General features: G+C 37.0%; 1 long non-coding RNA gene across 1 annotated transcript in view; it reads left to right on the top strand.

Annotated features, from left to right (window-relative positions):
* The window catches only part of LOC107183790, a 5747-nt gene extending 5249 nt beyond the window's left edge, over window positions 1-498 (top strand). Inside the window, exon 3 of the long non-coding RNA XR_001514593.1 lies at window positions 453-498. This is a non-coding gene — a long non-coding RNA (uncharacterized LOC107183790). The remainder of the gene's footprint in view (window positions 1-452) is intronic.
* The last annotated feature ends 6228 nt before the right edge of the window (window positions 499-6726 follow it).

Here is a 6726-nt window from a genome sequence, read left to right as displayed (position 1 = left end):
ATATATGTATATATATTTCAATTAATTTGTGTCTTCTTCAATTACTTTCTTCAATGTCTTATAATTTTCAGAGTATAATAAAACCTCAGTTATTGAACGTCTTTCATCTTGAACTACTTGCTTCTCAACCTGATGACCCTTTTATGCTGATGCCTGTATGATCAGTCATTCATCTCTCAGGAAACACACAAAGGAGAGAATGCAGGAGTATGGGCCAGTTTACCACTAAACCTCACATTGTTAATATCTTAAGAAATTGTGCTGTGAAAACTTTTGTGGTTTTTTTTTCTTTTGTTGTTGCTTATTATTATTAAGTTTTCATTTTTACTGTGCATTTCCTTTCTTTTTATTAACCTTTCATTTATATTTCACATCCTTTTTGTTTTTAAGCATTTATTTATAGATTAAACAGCACATTAGACATGTATTGTACATAAGAAAGGTTAAAGCAGGGAACCATTTGGGGATCTGGAACAGATTAGTTCAATTTACATTATTTCTAATTTTTTTTTGGTGGAATCTTTAGGGTTTCCTACATATAATATCATCTCATCTGCAATTAATGAGAGTTTTACATATTCCTTTCTGATTTGGATATTTTTCATTTATTTTCCTTGTCTGATTGTTGTGGCTAAGACTTCCAATACTATGTTGAATAGAAGTGGTGATAGTGGGCATCCTTGTCCTGTTTCTGATCTTGGAGAAAAAGCTTTCAACATGTCACCATTGAGTCTGATATTGGCAGTGGGTTTGTAATATATAGCCTTTGTTTTCTTGATATATGGTCCTTCTATACCCACCTTGTTGAAAGCTTTTATCATAAAAGGATGTTGAATCTTGTCAAAAGCTTTTTTCTGCATCTATTGAAATGATAATATGTTTTTTATCCTTTATTTAGTTAATGTTGATGGATTTACAGATGTTGAACCATTCTTACATTCGGGCAACCATTCTTTCATTTAATGTTCTGTAAATGTCTCCAAGTGGGATGAATCCACTTGGTCATGGGGTATAATCCTTTTTCATGTATTGTTGAATTCAGTTTGCTAATAATTTGTTGAGAATTTTTGCATCTATGCTTATTAGGATGTTGTCCTATCTTTTTTAGTAATGTCTGTCTGGTTTGGGTGTCAGGGAAATGCTGGCTTCACAGAATGAGTTTGGGAGTGCTCTTCCCTCTTCAATTTTTTGAAATAGTGTAAGAAGGATTGATGCTACTTCTTACTTAACTCTATGGTAAAATTCACCTGTGAAGCATCTGTTCCTGGACTTACTTGTTGAAAGTTTGATGATTACTGTTTTAATTCCATTTCCAGTCATAGGTCTGTTTAGAGCTTGTATTTCTTCCTGATTTAGTCTTACAAGGTTATATACTTCTCAGAATTTATGTATTTGTTCTAGATTGTTTAATTTATTTGCATGTATTGCTATAATTTGTTCATAGTATTCTTTAATGATTCTTTGTAATTCTGTGATGTTAGTTATAACTTCTCATTATTTGGGCTCTCTCTTTTTTTGATGATTTTACCTAAAGGTTTATCAATTTTATTTATCTTTTCAAAGAACCAACTCTTAGTTTAATTAATCTTTACTATTGTGTTTTAAATTTCTTCTTTCTTCTCTGATGTTAACCATTTTCTTCTGTTTACTTTGGGTTTTCTTTGATTCTCTTTTTCTAGTTTCTTTATGTGTAGAATTAGATTATTTATTTGGGATTTTTCTAGTTTCTTGGTGTAGGGCTTTAGAACTATAAATTTCCTTCTTAGAAATGCTTTTGCTACATCCCATGAATTTTGAAAAGCTGTGTTCTTATTTTCATTTGTTTTAAGATTGTTTTTCTTTTATTTTCTGTGTCATTTTCTCTTTGAGTGATTGGCTGTTAGTAGTATGTTGTTTAGTCTCCACATGTTTTGTTGTTGTTAATCCTCACCTGAGAATATTTTTTTCCATTTCTTTTCAGAGAGTGGAAGGGAGGTCAGGGGAGAGAGAGGAAGAGAGCAACATCAATCTAAGAGAGCCATATCGACTGGTTGCCTCCTGCATATACCCCAACAAAGGGCAGGAGCGAACCTGCAACCCAGATATGTGCCCTGGACTGGGAATCCAACCTATGACTCTTCAGTGTGCAGATTGATGCACTAACCACTGAGACACTGGCCAGGGCTCCATATATTTTTTAAATTTAATTTTATTTTTATTGTTGACATGATTACATATGTCCCCCATTTTTCTCCCCTTGGCCTCCCTCCACCCAGACCCTGCCCTCTCCTTCCTCTGGCCCTCACCACTGTGTTGTTAGTCTCCACATAATTTTGCATTGATTTCTACTTTCATGCCATTGTGGTCAGAAAAGGTGCTTGATATGATTTCAGTCTTCTTGAATTTGTTGAGACTTGTTCTGTGCCATAATAAGTGATTTATCCTGGAGAAAGTTTCATGTGCACTTAAAAAAAGTGTATTCTACAAGTTTTAGAAGAAATGTTCTGTAAATGTCTCTTATTCAAATGTAGTCTAACATGACATTGAGGTCATTCTTCCCTTATTAATTTTCCTATGTATAGGCATTTATAATGTTGTATCCTCTTCTTGGATTAGCCCCTTTATAATTATGTAATATCCCTTTTTATATCTTCTTACTTCTGGTTCTGACCTTTTCTTTTCTGCATAAAAAAATACTTTTTAAGATTTTATGGTGGTGAACTCCCTTAGTTTTTGTTTGTCCAGGAAAGTCTTTACCTCTTCTTTAATTTTGAATGACAACCTTGTTGGATAACTTTTTCTAGGTTGTGGATTCCTTTCTTTCAGCATTTCAATAATGTTCTGCCTCTCCTTTCTGGCTTATAGAGTAGGTGCAGAGAAATCAGCTGATAGTCATATGGGGTTTCCTGTGTATATAACTCTACTTTTTGCCCTACTTTTTTCAATATTGTTTTCATCTTTAATTTTATTTGGAACTCTCTGTGCTTCCTGCACCTAGATGTCTGTATTCTTTCCCAGGTTAGGAAAAAATGTTGCTATTATTTCTTTAAATAAAGTTTCTGTTTCTTTATCTGTTTCTTCTCCTTCTGGAATCCCTATAATGTGATTTTTTTTTTTTCAGCACGTTATGCTATCCTAGAGGTCCCTTAAACTAGCCTCGTTTTTTAAAATTTCTTTTTCTTTCTGCTGTTATGATTGGCTCATTTCCACTAGTCCACCTTCCAGGTCACTGATCTATACTTCTGTGTTAGCTAATCTGCTGTTGATTGCTTCTCATGTATTTTTCATTTTAGTTATTGCATTCTTTAGGTCTGTTTGGTTCTTGATTATGCCTTCTAACTCTTTGTTGAAGGGCTCCGGCAACATGCCCAGAATATGTTGTAGTGACCTCTCAGTTAGGCCAGAGCACTCGCATAGAGCCCCCACCTACCCTGTGGAGCTGAAGGTGGGCATAAACAATGGTGCTTACTGGCCTCTTTGACCCCAGAGAATTCCCACAGTTCCTGGAGAGCTCCCACAGCTCCCCAGTCTTCTCTATCGATTCTCTGTCTTGTTTTCAGTGGAGAAATTGGTCCTGTGTATAAGCAACTTCTATGTGGGCTTTCTGTGTGAGACATTTGGGGAAGCAGGTTGGAGCCAGGCAGGTGCTTATGATGCCTGGAGCACTGGCTTGCTGGGCAGAAAAGGCTGCTGACAGGGAAGCCAGGTGAGTGTGGTGATGCCTTGTTGTTCACAGTTGTCCCCTCTGTTGAGGAGGCTCCAGGCAGTATATCTGGGACCAGCCATGGTGATCTTGCAGGGAGGCAACAGCACCCAAATAGAGCTCCATCCCACTCTCTGAGAGTGGAGGGGATGTAAACCTTAAGCCATGAGGCTCCCTACCTCCTGCCACCTGGAGAATTCCTATAGTATCCAGAGGGCCTGTAGTTTGTAGGCCTTCTCTATTTGGTCTCCTCTTGTTTGTTGTTTGGAGCAGTTCATTTAGTCCTCAGTTGTCTCATAGGAGTAATTTCCATCTATAAATGTGTATATTTGAGTTTGCTCACTGGAGGGACTAAGTTTAGTTTTCTCCTATGCTGCTGCAATCTTGGACCTCTGAACCCTTGAATTATTTAATGAAGAAATAGAGGCCTATACACTTCAATAGCCTCCATAGCATCACCAAAGGAAGGCACGGAATCCAAGTTGATATTTATCGTGATCCTTTCCATCAGTATAGCTATACTTTAAACATTTGGGCCCACAAAGCAGTAAAGGTGAACTGTTCTGGAAAAAGTTATTTCTGCAGAAATAACTGTATCTTATTCTGCCATGATGCTGGTTAAAGGAAGCATCAGACCACCTCATCTAATCTTAGCATCATTTCCTCTTTAACTGCTGTAATATCACAACTTTATTGTTAGCTCATGTAATTTTTCCACATACTAAATCTAAATATGACCTCACCTAAAACTCATTCTCCATATCTGTCAAATAATGATGATGGTAATACTAAGTATATTATTAATCTGATGTAAGGGCAAAATGGATTAATTAATTATGACACACAGCATTTTACAAAAACAATGTTACATACATGCTAAATATTGCTACCACCATACATAGACAAGTTACATATGTGCTAAATACTACCAGCACCATACATAGACAAGTTACATATATGCTAAATACTACTTCCACCATACGAGGACAAGTTACATATGTGCTAAGTACTACCAGCACCATACATAGACAAGTTACATATATGCTAAATACTACCAGCACCGCCATTGCTATTGTTGATTGCAAAGTAGCACTGTGCATGAGTCCTATCTTGGCTCCACCACTTATGAGCTATGTGATCATGGAAAAGTCACTTAACTTTTTTCCTGCCTCTGTTTCTTCACCTGGAAAATAAATACAGGGCTACTAAATACTTACCTTATGGAGTGGCTACAAGGACTAAATAAGGTAACATACGAAAAACATTTAAATTAGGGTAAAGATCCAGGTAATATTTGCTATAATTATTATTGTTGTTACCCTCCATTGTACTTCCAAGGAGAGGAGTTCTCAAGGTGTGGTTTGGAGACACCTAGACACCAGGAAGCCCACAGGATCCAAACTATTTTCGTGGCAATAGTAACAGCGCATACCCCTTCACTCCCACTCTCCTGAATGCACAGTGGAGGTACCAAGGCAGCAGGAAGGTAGCATCGCTACAGACTGTTTCCAGATGCACTGTGTTTCCTGGCTGTCTTCTAGGAAATGATAGAGAAATGTGCAAAAATTGGAAAACAATGTTCTTCTCTCTTTCTTTTCAGAATATAGTTATTTCTTCTAAAATTATAAGCTAATATTTTTCTTGTAGCTTATAATAGGCCTACTGCTATTATTTTTTAATGGTTACATAATTTTTAATTCTTAGTTTTATTTTCTAGTATAGCAAATATCAATAGATAAAATCACATTAACAGAATTTCAATGAGGCTATCGATACCTTTAAAAGTGTAAAAGGGCCTAAAGACAAAAATGATTGACAATCACCACCTTAGTACAGAAAGCCTCAGAGCTGTTCCCAGCCTCAACGTCACATGCTTGATATTAGAGTATCAGTGGAGTCAAGTCTCAGCCAAAGTTCTTGATAACAAAACCCAGTGGCAATGTCCATAGATCCTACCCCAAGGGCAGTGGAGGTCCTGCACCAAGAGAGGAGCCACTGGCATTCACAGTGCTTTTCCCACTGAAGACCGTGGCAGGGTGTGGCAGGGCCTACTTCTCAAGACTCTACTCTTACCATGGCACTCAAAGCTAACACGTGTTTCCCAACATCCTGGCCTTTATTCCAAGTGGCCGACCACTGCAGAACCAAATTCACCTGCAGTTCTTGCTTGGTGACTAAGAAGAGATACCAAGTGTTACTGCTCTTGAGTTGTGGTTTCAGAGTCACAGGTTTACAATGTTACATGTCCGACAGGAATTCTCACCCATCTGTAAGACACTTTGAATACACTTCCAGGATTTCAAGCATGAATGCCTGAGGAACTGTGTCAAGTTCTCTCCACCCATGTCCCCAGGCCACAGATAGCTGAGCCTCAGTCTTAGAGAAATTCTTTAGGATACTGGTTCATACTAAGAAGGGGGAACATGATAGGGACAGCATCCACAGAAAACACATGTATGGTCTCTCTTTGAATAAGCATTTGACACTTAAGTGTACTTAACTGGAAAAAAAATAGCTTAAGTATATAATATTCTGCTTTAGGGTTCCCGCCATTTCCTGGTGCAAAGTTGACACGTGCTACGTTGTTTAAGACCTTCTGCCTAGGAGGCTCCAGATTTTTAACACATATGTACAGATACATACATACTGCATTTGGGGGCTTGGATTAAAATCCTCAGTAATAATTCAGAGCTGGTTTATGGGGCAATGTGACAGGTTGGTGTGCATGGTGCAGAATTTTCTGCTAAGTGCAATGGGCTTTTGGAAATTAAATTGGTTTACTTAAATCCCATGTTTACTTGACATGTCACATTTATGCTGAAAAATCATATAATTCTTCTATTTATGCTCCAATAATGTGAATTTTCAAAATGTTACCTTATGTAGGTTGTAACTACACAACATCAAATATCTATCTGGAAATAACAAACCTTTATTTTATTATCCTGATATTCCCAAATCTAATATTTGAAAAGGTAGAGTTACATTACCTGTCTATTTAACTATTTTCATTTATAGCTAGAGGCCATAACATTATTTTTAAA

Source organism: Myotis davidii, unplaced genomic scaffold (genome assembly GCF_000327345.1).
Source record: "Myotis davidii unplaced genomic scaffold, ASM32734v1 scaffold203, whole genome shotgun sequence".
Lineage (NCBI taxonomy): Eukaryota > Metazoa > Chordata > Mammalia > Chiroptera > Vespertilionidae > Myotis > Myotis davidii.
This window is presented reverse-complemented; position numbering and strand designations above follow the sequence as displayed.